This window comes from Orbicella faveolata, unplaced genomic scaffold (genome assembly GCF_042242905.1).
Source record: "Orbicella faveolata isolate gen_17 unplaced genomic scaffold, um_ofav_v1 contig_26, whole genome shotgun sequence".
Classification (NCBI taxonomy): domain Eukaryota; kingdom Metazoa; phylum Cnidaria; class Anthozoa; order Scleractinia; family Merulinidae; genus Orbicella; species Orbicella faveolata.
The window spans coordinates 5,907,944-5,923,422 of NW_028301554.1; the positions used below are offsets into that span (position 1 = coordinate 5,907,944).

At 38.2% G+C, this 15,479-nt stretch overlaps 2 long non-coding RNA genes across 2 annotated transcripts; both read right to left on the reverse strand.

The window, feature by feature from the left end:
• Nucleotides 1-718: 718 nt before the first annotated feature.
• On the reverse strand, nucleotides 719-8,185 carry LOC149107804 (uncharacterized). Its single transcript, XR_016209189.1, has 7 exons — nucleotides 8,181-8,185; nucleotides 5,065-5,083; nucleotides 4,751-4,812; nucleotides 4,355-4,418; nucleotides 2,830-2,904; nucleotides 2,512-2,576; nucleotides 719-1,035 (listed from the first exon to the last, which is right to left on the reverse strand). It is a non-coding gene; the product is annotated as an uncharacterized LOC149107804 (long non-coding RNA).
• A 413-nt stretch (nucleotides 8,186-8,598) lies between these two features.
• Nucleotides 8,599-13,463, reverse strand: LOC149107805 (uncharacterized). The gene is made up of 2 exons (XR_016209159.1): nucleotides 13,427-13,463; nucleotides 8,599-9,524 (listed from the first exon to the last, which is right to left on the reverse strand). It is a non-coding gene; the product is annotated as an uncharacterized LOC149107805 (long non-coding RNA).
• Nucleotides 13,464-15,479: the final 2,016 nt, after the last annotated feature.

Genomic DNA, 15,479 nt, shown 5'->3' on the forward strand with positions numbered 1-15,479 from the left:
AGGACGACGCCTGGTAAAAAAATGTGTTTCTATTTTACTTTGGAATTAATTTTCTCATTTATTTAATTAGATCTATCCAGTGTGTCTGTCGGTATTAAAACTTGCCCCTACTGAATATGCTACAAACGTGTTCAGTTCCAAATAGAAATACGAAAAATTAGCCGTTGTGGTTCGTGTTCTCCAGACAACGCAGAATTTGGTCATTTCATGATCAGGTCGTAGATTTGCAGGGGACGGCAAAGAAATGTACCAAGAATTATAACGCACGCGAGCAGCCATTGTTTTGCTCATTAAAAATTTTATTGGGTGACGTTCTCGTTGCCGTTGCCGTCGTGTTTTGCGTAAGATCCCTATTGAGGGACGGAATGCATGATGAATACCAGCAAATCACGCCTACTCAGTAACTGAATTCATTAATATACCTTAATTGGAATCCCTGATGAGACACGAAGGACGCGTTTTCGACTTCTCAATCGCGCTTCATCTATAGTCACAACAGCGACATACAGTAAATATGATTAGAAACTGGTTCTGATTGTTAACATAAAGTTTCCAAAGCAGGATCAAAATGATGGTCTGAGTTCTTTCTTTGTGTTGAAAAAGTAGATCGAATGAGAACAGTTTACTTGATGATTTAAGCCTACAATGAATAACAAAGCTATACTCACTAGTTTTGGTGAGTCAACAGAGTGAAACCAAAACTAACACGCGTCAGTAACAAGAACTTTTCCTCTGAAAATAAGCAAAAGGGAATAAGTTAAGCGAATTATTACTGCACAGAACGGTGCTTCCAAGTAATCATTCGTGTTACTTAATAATTCGCGTGACTCACTATTGGCGCTTACGGCAGGAAGAAAATCAGTCACGCGATTCAAGAAGTCTCTTCCAGTGTAAACTCTACATCTTGTGTACATGCACGCTATTAGTCACAAATAGCTTAATACAGTTTATAAACTTACCGTGTTCAGTTTGTCAGTCTTCTCATGAAATGGAACCCGGAGTGATAAAAACTGAAACAGCACTGAGGGAGTTTCCCTGCAAGACAATAGGAGGTCCAATAGGAATTCAAAACAAATCAAAATTGAAATAAGTTTCAAACATTGCGCAAAACAATCAAATAAAATCATTCGAAAGTAGGTTACATTTTTTCCATTCCCATTCTTTGTTAAACACTGACGGTAAAGTCCAATAGATTTCAAAATATATTGGGTTTTTGAGCATAGCTAATAATCAGTGAAATGGTTATCAAGCTAGACAAAGTTCTTTGTTGCATATTGTTGTTCGCTCTTTGGCTTAACCGTGCATAAAACACAGTAATGAGTAGATGTTAACTCAGTTCTGATTTATAGATTTACCAACAGAAACGTTTCGGTTATGTAACTAATGCATAGTGCATGATCGCAAAGCGATCTTGGACCTTTCAACAAAAATCTTGGCATCTTTGTTTGCTATTTTGAAGTTTCTCGGGCTAAAGAACCGCTCCAGTCTACTATTTAAGTATTTGTTGGCTGATAAATACAATTTACATTCCAAGCCTTCCTATCATAGACAGACCGACTTGCTCTAAAGAGGAATAAAGCAACTAATGAAAGCTACTTTTGCCATCGTTCTGTTGTAAAATATGGAAGAAAGTGAATTAAGTTTTCCTCAGTTTTCACTTTATAATGCACTTTGCACGATTTGGTCGATTTGAAACTCTCGTTTTCTCATGGTAACAGACATCAGAACTGAGAGAGCCAAAAACTTTGCTATGTAACAGCAAACGATGGAGCTTGTAATTAATCATCACTTTGTGATTTTACGAATGCCCTGGCTATCAGAATCCAGCTATATATTATTCTAACTGATCGATAGAAGCCAGAGGATGCAAAGTTAATTAGAGTTGTACTTAACACGGCCGGCAGAACTTGCTTTGAAAGTGAAACTGCGAAAAACCGATTGAGGGGTTCTAAATATTTCGAGAAAACATTGATTATCATACTACGTCATGCATGGAAACTTTATTTCGACGTTTTTGGAGTATCATAACATAAGCTTGGTGGGAAGCGAGATAAACTGAAAATCAAGGCGGGATGTGCAATGCGGAATGCGGGGTGCGACATTCAGGATAAAATATCTTGGCTTGAGCAGCATGTGTTCATTTCAACCAGGGAATGCGGGATAAATTTGATATTAAGGGACGGGATGTGAGATGAAAAACAGAAATTCACGTTACACAGTGACTAAGGAAATTAATTTATCTTTCGGGAATGTTTGGAAACACTAATGAGTTAAAGAGTAGGGGTTTATAAAACATGCCAATCGCATCATATATTAACACCGATTCAAATCAGTCTTTAACTACATGACGTCAGAGTTAAAAGTAGTTGGTAATTACAGTCGACATTACGGCTACAAAATCTGCCAGTTTTTTCTTTTTGTTCAAAAAGTAGATCAACTGTGAACAGTTTACTTAATGATTTCAGTCTACTATGAATAACAAAGCTATAAAAAATATCGATTTATACTCACTGGTTTTGGTGGGTCGACCACAATGAAACCAAAATGAATACGCGTCAATAGCAGGACCTTTTCGTCTGAAAAGTAGAAGAGAAGGAAAAGTTAAGCCAATTATTGCTGGGCAAACGATGCTTCCAAACAATTATTCGCGTGACTTCATTTTTCGCGTGACTCAATAACAACTCTTACAACAAGAAGAATAACAGTCACGCAATTCATGCAAACTTCTCCCAGTGTAAATTTAAAGTGTTAAGAAAATCGGCTATGCTTGTTAAATGCGCAGACAACGCTTTCAGTCATGCACAGACAGTTTACAGTTTATAAACTTACCGTGTCTAGTTTCTCAGTCTTCTGACGAAAATGAAACCAAAATTGATGGAAACTGAAACAACACTGGGGGTTTCCCTGCAGGACAATAGGAGGTCCAATAGAAAGTTAAAACAATTTGAAATTGAAATATGTTTCAAACGTTCTGCAAAATAATCAAATAAAAAAGAAATTGAAAGCAAATTATATCTTTTTAGTCCCCATTTTTCGTTATAGCTTTCAAAGTAGATTGGGTTTTTGACCATGGCTAATAATCAGTGAAATATTTATCAAGGTACTGAGACTAAGTTCTTTCTCGTATGTTGTTCGTTCTTTGTCTTAACCATGGATAAAACACAATAGGTGTTAAGTCAGTTTTGTCTTATAGATCAACCAACAGAAACGTTTCGGTTATCTAATTAATATACTATTGAAGGATTGTTCACAGTCCTGGACCTTTCAACATAAATCTTGGCATCATTGTTTGCTCTTTTGAAGTTTCTCAGGCTTAGAAACCACTCCAGTTTACTATTAATTTAACTCCGTGTGGGCTGATTAATAGAATTTACATTCCACGCCGGTTCCTGTCATAGACAGACTGACTTGATGTGAAGAGAAATAAGACAACTAATGAAAGCTACTTTTGCCATCGTTTTGTTGTAAAATATGGAAGGCCTTGAATTAACTTTTCGTCAGTAATTACTTTATAATGTACTTTGTACGATTTGATTGATTTCCAACTCCTTTTTTCGGTGGCAACAGACATCAGAACTGACAGAGCCCCAAACTTTTTTGTTTACTAGCAAACAATGGAGTTTGCAATTGATCATCACTTTATGATTTTTTGAATTTCGTGGCTATCATAATAAAGCTTATAATAGTATTCCAACTGTTTAAGATAGAAACTAGACGATGCAAAGTTAGCTAGAATTGTACTTACCACGTCGGAACTTGCTTTGGAAAGTGAAACTACGAAAACCGCTCGAGGCGTTCTAGAAATTTCGAGAAAACACTGATTATCATAGTACGCCAAGCATGGAAGATGTATTTTGAAGTTTCTGGAGTGTCAAAACGTAAGCTTGACAGGATGCGAGAAAAGCTGAAAATCCTAGCGGGATGTGGAAAGCGGGATGCGGGATGAGAGCAGCATGTGTTGAGTTCAACCAGGAAATGCGGGATAAATTTGGAATTGATGGACGGGATGCGGGATGAAAAAAAAGTTACGGTTACAAAGTGACTGGAGGAATTAATTTACCTTTGCTGAGTGCCCCGAGACACTAATGAGTTGAAAAGGAAGAGTTTTTTAAACAGATTGCCAATCGTGTTTCGGTCACACGAACGTCGCTACTTATAACTGGATTTGATTAGTCTTTAAATACATGACTCAGAGTTAAAAGTAGTTAGTGATTAGCTTCGACGTTGCGGTCACTAATTCTCTCAGGTTCTGACTTTGCATTGAAAAATAAAATTGACTGTGAACAGTTTACATCACTATTTCAGTCTGCTATGAATATGTTATAACTAAGCTAAAATCATCATTTATACTCACTAGCTTTGGTGAGTCACCAGAGTGAAACCAAAACCAATACGCGTCAATAACAGGACCTTTTCCCCTGAAAAGTAAGCAAAGAGGGAAAGTTGAGCAAATTGTTACTACTGAAAAACGGTGATTCCAAACAATCATTTGTGTGACTAAATTTTTCGCGTGACTCACTTTTGGCACTTACAGCAGGAAGAAAATCAGTCACGCGATTCGTGACGTCTCTTCCAGTGTAAACTCTAGATCTTGTATATGTGCACGCAACTAGTCACAAATAGCTTACAGTTTATAAACTTACTGTGTTCGGTTTGTCAGTCTTCTCCTAAAAGCGGAGCGACTGTGAACAGTTAACGTGATGATTTCAGTCCAATATGTATAACAAAGCTAAATCTGATTTGCACTCACCACTTTTGTTGAGTCACTAGAATGAAACTACAACCAATATGCGCCGACAACGATAATATTTCCTGTAAAAGTTGTTAAGGAGGAAACGTTAAGCAAATTTTTACTCCACAACGGTACCTCCAAACAATAATTCGTTTGATTTATTTGTCCGCGTGACTTACAGCGCTCAAAAACTGAAAAAAATCAGTCACGCGCGCGATTCATGAAAAATCTCTTTCAGTGTAAACTGAAACTATTAAACATCGCTTTGAAATACACGTTGTATGTGTATGAAACGGTATCAATCACGAACAGCTTAAAGTTTACAAACATACCGTGTTCAGTCTCTCGATCCTCGGACGAAATTAAATGAAAAGTGATAGAGACTGAAGAACAAAAACAAATGCAAATTATTAACAGTGGAATTAATTACTAATGGCAAAATCCAATGTTTATTAAAGCATATTGCGTTTTTGACTATAGTTAATAGATTGAAATGATTATTAAGCCCGACAAAGTTCTTTGTTGTATGTTTTTGTTTTCATTTCGGTCTTGACCGTGCATTAAACACAATAAGTGATTATTTCTGTTTCACAGACTATATAACTCGAGTAAAAAGTTTCGGTTATGTGATTTATGCCTACTTAATGTCGTTGTTCCTAGCGAAAGTAAGTTAACCGTGGCGACTTGCAATTGAACCAGAGCTATTACTCAAATACAAACAACTTGTGATGGCGTTAATGGGGGAACACTGCCTTGCGTTTGGTTAGCCCATGCGACTTCCGGCGATAGCGTGACAAAACAACCTCACTTATCTCCCCAGCACCACGAGCTGAATGACAGACAGCATGTGCTGGATCGGACAAGAGTATCGGTTAGCAAGCGATGTTCAAAGGCGATGAAAAAACAACAAGCTTGGGGGAAGTCGCTGCGCAGACTCAGAACTCAGAATGGACTCTGAACAATTTTCCGAGCTTTTATATGGAGACGCTCGCCTGCTTGTAAGCCAGTAGGAACGGCTGTACTACCGAACAGCTTAGCCTAACACGTATAACATCTTAAACATGAACAGTGCTTTAATGCTTTGCACCAATGCTATGGTACGTTATAACGTTCAGAAGGTAAAGAAACTAGAATGTTTTAGGTTTAGCTACAATAAGGCTCACAGTTTGCTGACCTTTGAAATATAACTGCTCAATAGCTCTATAGAAAGTGATGCCGTCATGAACGGCTCATTGAGAACGTACGTCACGCTCCATTAACTATATTTTACTGGCGTGACAGTAAAATCTCATTATATATGATCGCAAAACGAAAGACTGTTTACTGTTGTGGACCTTCCAACATAAATCGTGGCATCTTTGTTTGCTCTTTAGAAGTTTGGCAAGTTTCTCCTCTTCTAACTATGAGTTGATTAATGAATAAAGTTTACATTCCTCGCCTTCTTTTCATAGAAACTAACTGACTTGCTCACAAGACAAATACGACAACTAAAGACGAATGGCTTTTGCCATCGTTCTGTTGTAATTCCTCATATTTGTTATCCGCGAGCACTCATTTCATAATTTAGTTTGCACAATCTCATTGATTTCCTTCTGCCGCCATCTCCTGGCAACAATATCAATTCACAGAGCTAAAAACTTTCCGTTTCTTACAGCAAACAATTGACTTTGGGGTTAATTATCACTGCATGATTGTTTGAAGGTCGTGGATATCATAATCGAGCTCTATATTATTCTAACTGGTTAAGATAGAAACCAGACGATGCAAAATGAAACCCCGAAAACCACTTGAGGAGTTCTCGATGTTTCGAGAAAACACTGATTGTCATAATACGTCATCCATGGAAGATCTATTTCGAAGTTTCTGGAGTGTCAAATCATAAACTTGGAGGAATATGCGAGATAAGCTGAAAATCATGGCGGGATGTGGAATGCGGGATGTGGGATTCGGGACAAAAATATTTTGGCTTGAGCAGCATGTGCCCATTTCAACCAGGAAGTGCGTTTAAATTTGATATTGAGGGACGGGATGCGGGATGAAAAACGGCAAATCACAGTTACTCAATGCCTGGAGAAATAAATTTACCTTTCGGGAGTGTTTGGAACACTAATGTTTCTAAAACATTTTTCAATCGTGTTTCAGTCACACCAGCGTCATTAACTATAGCTGGTTCAAATTAGCCTTTAATAACATGACGTTAAGAGTAGTCAGTGATTATGGTCGACGCTACGGCAACAAATTCTCCCAGGTTCTTTCTTTACATTCAAAAATTAGATCGACTGCAAACAGCTTACTTAATGTTTCAGTCTAATATGAATAACAAAGCTATTAAAACAATGATATATACTCACTAGTTTTGGTGAGTCGACCACAATGAAACCAAAATGACTATGCGTCAATAACAGGACCTTTTCCTCTGAAAAGTAGAAGAGAGAGAAAAGTTAATCGAATTATTACTGCGCAAACGATGCTTCCAAACAATTATTCGCGTGACTTAGTAATTGCTCTTACAAGAAAAAGAAATCAGCCACGCGATTCATGCAAACCTCTCCAAGTGTAAATTTAAAGTATTAAAAATCAGCTCTACTTATTATATGTGCTCACAACGCTATCGGTCATAGACAGTTCACAGTTTATAAACTTACCGTGTTCAGTTTCTTAATCTTCTGGTGAAAAGAAAACCAAAAGTGATACAAACTGAAATAACACTAAGGGAGTTTCCTTGCAAGACAATAGGAGTTCAAACATTGATCATAACAATCAAATAAAATCACTCGAAAACAAGTTGCATGTTTCTATTCCCATTCTTTGTTAAATACTGACAGTAAAGTCCAATAGCTTTGAAAGTGTACTGGGTTTCTTAGCATTGATAATAAATGGAAATGGTTATTAAGCAAGACAAAATTCTTTGTTGTATGTTGTTGTTCGCTCTTTGGAAGAGAAAGTAAAGTTAAACCAATTAGCACTGCGCAGACGATTCTTGCGAACAATTATTCGCTGACTCACTAATACTTCTTAGAATATGAAGAAAATCAGTCACGTGATTCATAATTTGTTCTATGTACATCTAACTCTATCAGTCACAGACAGCTTGCTGTTTATAAACTTACCGTATTCAGTTTCTCGATCTTGTGATTAAAGTGAAACCAAAAGTGAAAGAAACTGAAAAGACACTGTAAGAGTTTCCCCTGCAAAGCAGGTGGAAGTCAAGGAAAAATGCAAATTAAATTTTGTATTATTTTCAAACGCGGCTCAAACCAGTTGAACTAAAACAATTCTTCTAAAGTGTGTTATTAATTTTTTTGCTATCTCCATTTTTTGTCAACATACTAATGGGAAAGTCCAATAGCGTTAAAGGCAAATTGAACGTGCATCACTTCGTTTACAGAGGGATAAATGTTTCTGCCAAAATTGTTTCCAGTACATGGGAACCCCGCATTACGATCACCTCATTATGACGGCCACCTTTTTTGTCTCGGTGAAACGGCCATACTTTTCTTTATAAGAAAACCCCGTTAATGCGGCCACCCCGTTAATACGGCCAACGACCACATTCTGATATTTCAATCGGGATAATCCTTGATAATTTTATCCCGTTTATACTGCCACTCAAACCAGTTATGTTCATCTTTCCATCGTTAATATGGTATGTAATGATTAAAGAACAGTTCTTTTTACAAGTGCAATTGTGATACATATGTTAAGACCTCACTCAATTTAGACCAGTCATGAAATTTGACCCTACCCGTTAATACAGCCAAATTTTCATGGACCGTTGATGACCGTATTAACAGAGTTCCACTGTAAAATAGCAAGAAATAAAAGAAATTCCGTAGTGTCTTCGGAATTTCTTTTCTTTCTCGTGATTACGATAACTAAGCTCACCTGAACGTGTCACCCATTACAAAAAGAGGAACAGTGCAAAGCTTTAATTTAATAATGTTGACAGTCTCATGGCTAACAATGTTGTTTTGGAAGACCTGAACCATACTGCTAATCTGTGTGTAATCTGTGTCTAATCTGTGCAGTGGCTGTCGAATCGACTTTGTAGAAAGTTCGCTTGTCTTATCCTACGAAACAGCATTTACAGTGAAACCTGTATTAAGCGGACCCCATATCAAGTGGAAACCCTCTATTAAGTCGACACTAGCTGAAGTCCCAAAATTTTCATCCCACATTCACTGCAAAAAAACCCTGCATTCAGCGGACACCTCTGTTAAGCGGACGCGGACACCAAGTTGCACAAAACCAGCAACGAGCTGACACTTCGAGAGCTTTTTACTTCTAGAGGTCTAGCTGAGACTCTTTTAACATTGTTCAGCGATGTCGTTTTAAAGCTAAGCGATTATTCCAGTTTGATGCATTTACTGACTGAGCATTGTTCTATGAGCAATGTTTGATCTTACACTGTGGTACACTGTGCTATAAAAGAGTTACTAGTTAACTATTATCGCACGACATATTAGAACCTGTTTTGAACGGACACCCTGTATTAAGCGGACACTAATGAGGGTCCTAAGGGTGTGCACTAAATACAGCTTTCACTGCAGTTAATTTCACTTCCAAAAAATTGTAAATCATAAACCGTTTTAATTCGTACAGAAGTACGGTAAATTAATTAAGCCCAGGTTAGGGAATGCAGCACCTTCCACAATAAACAAAGTTTTGCTTCTTGCACACAAGTTATGAAGAACTTTTAAATGATATCCTCCTACTGTAAAGTAATTTGTACTCACCAGTCTGTTCAGAACAACAGGATGAATCCAAAATCAAACCGCGTCAACAACAGTAACTGTTTCAATAATAAAAAAGAAGAAGTTAAGCAGATTGTATATCGAAATGCGTTACTTTTAGCGAGCATTCATTCGCGTGACTATATTTTCTTGCGTGACTCATTGTTAGAGCTCGCAACCCAAATAACATTTGTCACGCTATACATGCAAATTTCTTCCACAGGAAATGATTTAATAGTATTTAATATTGACTTTTCTGGCAGAGCTAAAGCTCATGTTTTGAAGTACGATGTAAATTTACGGTGTTTAGTTACACTATCTTGACATCAAAGGGAAACCACCACTAAGAAACTGAAATAAGAGTGAGGGAATTCCCCTGCAAGATAAAGGCAGACAATGACCAACACAAATAAAATAGCTGGAAGACAGCTAAATAAAAGAGTAATTCTAATAAGTATTACATTCTTTGCTCTCTTTAGTTTTCATATGCAGACGAGATAGCCCAAATTTCAAGGAAACAGATGATCGTATCACGCATGCGTTTGTGGGTATCCGGGATGTGGGTTTAAAAAAGGGTACGGGGTAAAAATACCTTGGTGGAAAGATAATATCCTCTTTTCGGCGAGCTGGAGGCGCGACTCTTTTAGAGTTCATGGTAAGATACAGAAGAATAATATAGAAAACAGAAAATCGCATTTTCTCTGTTAACTCTAAAGTTTCAGTGAAGTGATTTCCAATGAGCGCGCATTAGCTCAATGACCACGAAATACCCCTCTAGTGGCCACAAAAAAACAAAGATACAAACAATCAAACAAACAAAACAAAACAAAACAAAAATATTACTACTACTACTACTACTACTGTTCAGAGTTCATTCGTTATCCTACATTGCCTCGTTTGATTTGTTGCGACACCCAAATTATCAATCGAAGAAAATCCAACTTATATTTGTCGAGCTCATTCAAGATATATGCGAACGATTTAATTCGAGTTTGATTGGTTCGTGATGTTGCTAGAGCAAAACATGGCAAATTTGTATTAGTTATTGTCCTTTCACTGAGGCCAGTATGTGTACACCATTTCGTAACTGAAAGAAGCCCGTTATGTGACAGAGTTAGGTTCTACTTTAAGGGCGTAGCTTAGGGAGGGGGGTTCTAAGGTGCCCGTGACTCCCCCTTTTGTAAGCCTTTTTTAAGGAAACAACCTACAACAGGTGGCAAAAACGACATGCCAATCTGTTGAGTACTCCCACTTTGACACAGTGTGACCTCCCCCCACCCCCCATTTGAAAAATCCTGGTGGAGATGATCAACGTCTTTGTAAAGTGACTACCATAGAGGTGTGTTCTTGATCCATTGCAGTCTTATCTCAACCCTAAATGTATTCCATAACAGATTGGTAGGGACATGAGGCATTAGCTAAAGCAGGTCACTAATAGAGCACTAGCAGTGCTGGCAAAAGCATTTGATTCGGGATATCGAGACCACAAACACTAGGCCATACAATTATATGAGGAGGTTTTCGGGATATCCCGAAAAAGCGATATCGATATGGTAACTGTTAACAGTGGAAGCCGAAATTATACAATGTTAGAAACAAAATATAATTACGACTAACTTACCGTTGCGCAGCAGACTGTGTACAGCCGTTTGCTCTCCTTAAGAAAAATTGCAGAGGGGCGTCTAGGTGACATTGTTACAGTATAGCGTGCTGTTCGCATAAATTATGGTTCCACAAAAATATTTCAGTTTCAAATTATCTGACATCACAAGAGGAAAGAGAAACAAAATACGAAAAAGACATTGCCGTATGCACGTGCACTTTGACTGATAAAGCCATTTATGACCTCTGCTAAGGAAATCACAGAACAAACAAGCTTCGAGTTCGAATTCAGCCTTCCCTATGTTTTTTTTTTATGAATGTGGTAACGAGTTATTATTGTCAAGTGAGAGGACAAACAATACAAGATTAGCTGCTTACCATAGTGGAGCTTCCTTTGAAAACTGAAAACTACGAAGCATTCCCGTGAGAAACGTATTTTGTACTTTTGTGCGAGCGAAACTGATCTCTTAGGGAATACGTTATTAGCTCACGAAACACAAAATGCACCTAAAGAGCCCAAACAAAATAAAACTGACTGGTCAGATTTTATTCCTCGTAGTTCTAAGTGCCTCCCCCACCCCCTCCAGGAAGGTATCGGAAGGAGAACTCAGTGTATTGTCCTCTTGGGTCGGGAAATGGACAATTTCTTCCTTACCTAACTATAATAAAAGGTGTGTTATCGATTTATTGCAGTCTATTGGCTCAAGCCTGAAGTCGGGAAGGATGTGTAGTAATAACTTAAGCTAGCGAAGGCAGCTCAAATATCCTCTTCTGGCAGATTACTGCTAGGAAAGGTTTTCGTTCGAGACCTTCCTGCTTTAACCAAGACGCAATAAAATTAACTGGGACGTTTTCGTGATATCCCGAATAAACAAGATGGATATGGTAAAATGTCATTAGCCGAAGCCGACAACAATGACTTACTTACCGTTGCGCAGTAGTTTGTATACAGCCGTCCGTTCTCCTCAAGAAAACTGCAGAAGCGTGTTTGTGTGTTGCTGTTAATAATTCTGTTGCTCACTCAAATTATTCATCCGTAAAACTATTTCAGTTTCCCAGCATCTGACGTCATAAGCGGAACAACAAAATAAATGATATTGCTGTCTGCACGTGATTTTTGCTTTCGGCCGTTTATGACCTTTTCTATGTTCACCGATATAAAAAACCAGACCGCTCGGAATAATTTCGTCATCACCAATATGGTTTGATACTTCAGTTAATCAATCTTTTAAATGCCAAAGTATTAAAAGACAATCTCACATACAGGTTCACCGCCAGTAAATTTACTATTTGTGTCAGTCTGTTGATGATATCCGTCGTCATTCCTGTTGTAACAGGCCTTGAAGTCACAGAACCAAACAGCTTGGAGTTTGCTATTAGTTTCGAGTACATTCAATTGTTAATTGGTTAAGAAAAGACCAAAAAATAAAGGATAACTTTTACCTACCACAGGGAATTTCACATCGGAAAGGGTCGACAGTGAATTCTATGAAACACTCAGGAAAAAGGATGATATATATTTCGCAGGGGTTTGGTGGAATGCGCGATGGGTTTGAACAAGAGGCGAGATCCGAAATATGACACTTCTTCGTAAAAACATAGTATGCACTCTTTAATAATTAATGGCGGGATACGCATTGACAAACAGCAAATTGCGAATCGTTTCTTAATTCCACGATGTTACTAAAATGAACTGTGAGGAGTGGATTTTGTCTAAAGCAGCAGGAAATACGCCTCGAGAGGCCGTCTAAAGAAATTGTCCTGATATTTTTTCTTCTCGTCATATTTAGTATTTTCGTCCTTCCGGCAGCTTAATGTAATACGCGGTTTTGAAGTTATCAAGATCGAACAAAATCGAAAGAAGTTTTAATGGAGCTAAATCAAACTATATAAGAACGATTCAATTCGTGTTTGCGGTACGTAATATTGTTTTTGTTTTTGTTTTTTTTGTTTTTGTTTTTTTGTTATTCCGTACAGGAAGGACAGTATTTATAGAACATCTGTTTGTGGCGAAGAGAAACCTCTGTCCAGGATCAACCTGTTATGATTAAGGTGTTCACTTCTACTTGGGGTGGATTGATTCATTGTAGTCTACTCCCAACTCTGAATGTGGTAAATTCGAAAAACTGGTTAAGAGGGATATAAAGCATTTGCTTATGTGGGTCACTGGAACAATCTGCTAGCAAATTATTGGTGCCAAGAGCATTTGATTTAGGACCTCAAGGTAATAGCCACTAGGCCATACAACTATACGAGGAGGCTTTTTTCGATATCCCGAATGAGCAAAATTGGTATGGTAATTTTTATCAGTCGAACTTGTAATCAAATATTGTTTTAAACAAAATAATGAGTAACTTACCGTTGCACAGTGGTCTGTGTTCAGCCGTCCGCTTTCCTCAAGAAAAATTGCATAGAGACTTCCCCGTGTCACTGTTCATAATAGGGTCGCTCGTGTAATTAACATTCATAAAAAAGTTTCAGTTTCACAACATCTGGCGTGCCAAGTGAAGACAAAAACGAAATTGTTGGGTTCACGTGATTTTGTCATAAGGCCGTTTGTGACATTTGAGCATGTTCACAGATATTCACGCAATGATTGCTCAACAAGAAACTGAAATGATATTGAGTTACTTCCCCTGCGACTAGAGGAAAAAAACTATCTAAGGTGTGTTACATCTTTTCCTATCTGACATGCTTTAAAGACAGAGGGCGACCTTAGAAGAACTTAGCCTGTGAGCAATGCGAGCAATGCGATCCGGCTGGTGAAGAGGCGCAAAGTTTACTTTCTCGTGTCGCGGCTTCGCTTCCGGATTTCTCGCTCGCTGCTATGCCACGCGCCCTTGTGCTCCAACGTGAGCTCGCTCGCAGGCTAAGAAGAATTTAGCTGATGTCGCTCGATCTTTTTTTAATTCTTCATGCGCATGATTAAGACGCGAGAGAATGTGAATTTACCACCTATGTCAGTCACTTTATAATAAACTCTCCATGATCGATGCGATCGATGCATTCTTCCTAATTTCCATTGCAACAGACCACGACATCACAGACTCAAACAGCTTCGAGTTAGCCATAAGTCTTCGTTTTCGGTTTTTATGAATGTCACAGCTCTACATTATTGTCAACGGAGAGGGTAAACAATACCATTTTAGCTACTTACTACAGTAGGTTCCCTTTGAAAAGTGAAAAGTACGAATTGCAGGTTCGGGTGTTTCCAGAAATTCCAAGAAAACAGCTGATCATAAAGTGCGGTTTAAGAAATTTGTTTAGAGAGTTTGTGAAGTTTACAGAGGAAGAACGTTTTTCAGTTTTCTCTTCCGCATTCCGCCATTAACGTATTTAAAATCTCCCGCATCCCGCCTGCGTAATGTATTTTCACGCATGCTTGATGGGTACGCCTGGAAATGCCCTACAAAATAAAGCAATTCCGATTTCATTCGTCGCTATCCTCAGTGCCTCCCTCCCCTGGTAGGGTAACTTGGTACTCGCGAGTGTAAATTCTTTGATGCACTTTGGAAAACCAAGTTATCAATCGAGGAAATTCGAACGAAGTTTTACTGGAACTACTGTCAATCAAGCTATATCAGAACGATTGAATTTGACTTTGATTGGTACGTAATGCTTCTCCTACAAAACATCCCACCAATTGTTGTTGTTTTTCTTTGTACAATAAGGCTAGTATAAATATACACATTTGTTTGTATTAGAGAGTTGTTTTCGTTGTGGGATAGCGTGAAGTCCTACTTCGACAATTTCGGCAGGAGTATGACGCATGTGCTAAAGCAGGTCAGTAATAGAATTCTAGCAGATTACTCCTGGCAGGAGTTTTGATTCTTGGACTTACCGGCCTGTTAGAGGAGGTTTTTGTAGTATCCGGAATATTTAATGACAATGTTATCAGTAGCAGCCTGTATTTTATAGCAAGGTAGTTATTAAGCAGATCTCAGCGTTCTGTTTCGTTCTTTCTGGGTCGGGATTTTGCCATAAGAACCGTTTCCATGGAAACGGTCATAACACGTGTATTTTTTGTTTTTTGAAAGCACGTCCCGGTGCTCATATAATAAACTACTTATTAACCTAGCTTGCTCGAGCCGTAATGGGGAATATTGGCCTTCGCGCGGTCGTTATTGTGTGGACCTCGCTTCGCTCTGTCCGTAATGCAACGACCTTGGGCCATTATTCCCCAGTACGGCTTAAGCAAGCTAGGTTAGTAACACGTGAATATTTTACATTGTTTCTAAGAAAATATCCCCTTAATTACCGTTGCGGAAAATACAATATAGAAAAATTTATAATTTTTTGTGTGCAAATATACAAGATGCTCAGACACCGCGCGTTAACTCCCGGAGATCATGCACTTGATCCCAGCATGCATTTACTTAGCTGCTGCATATTAGTGAAGGCAAACCAGGAAT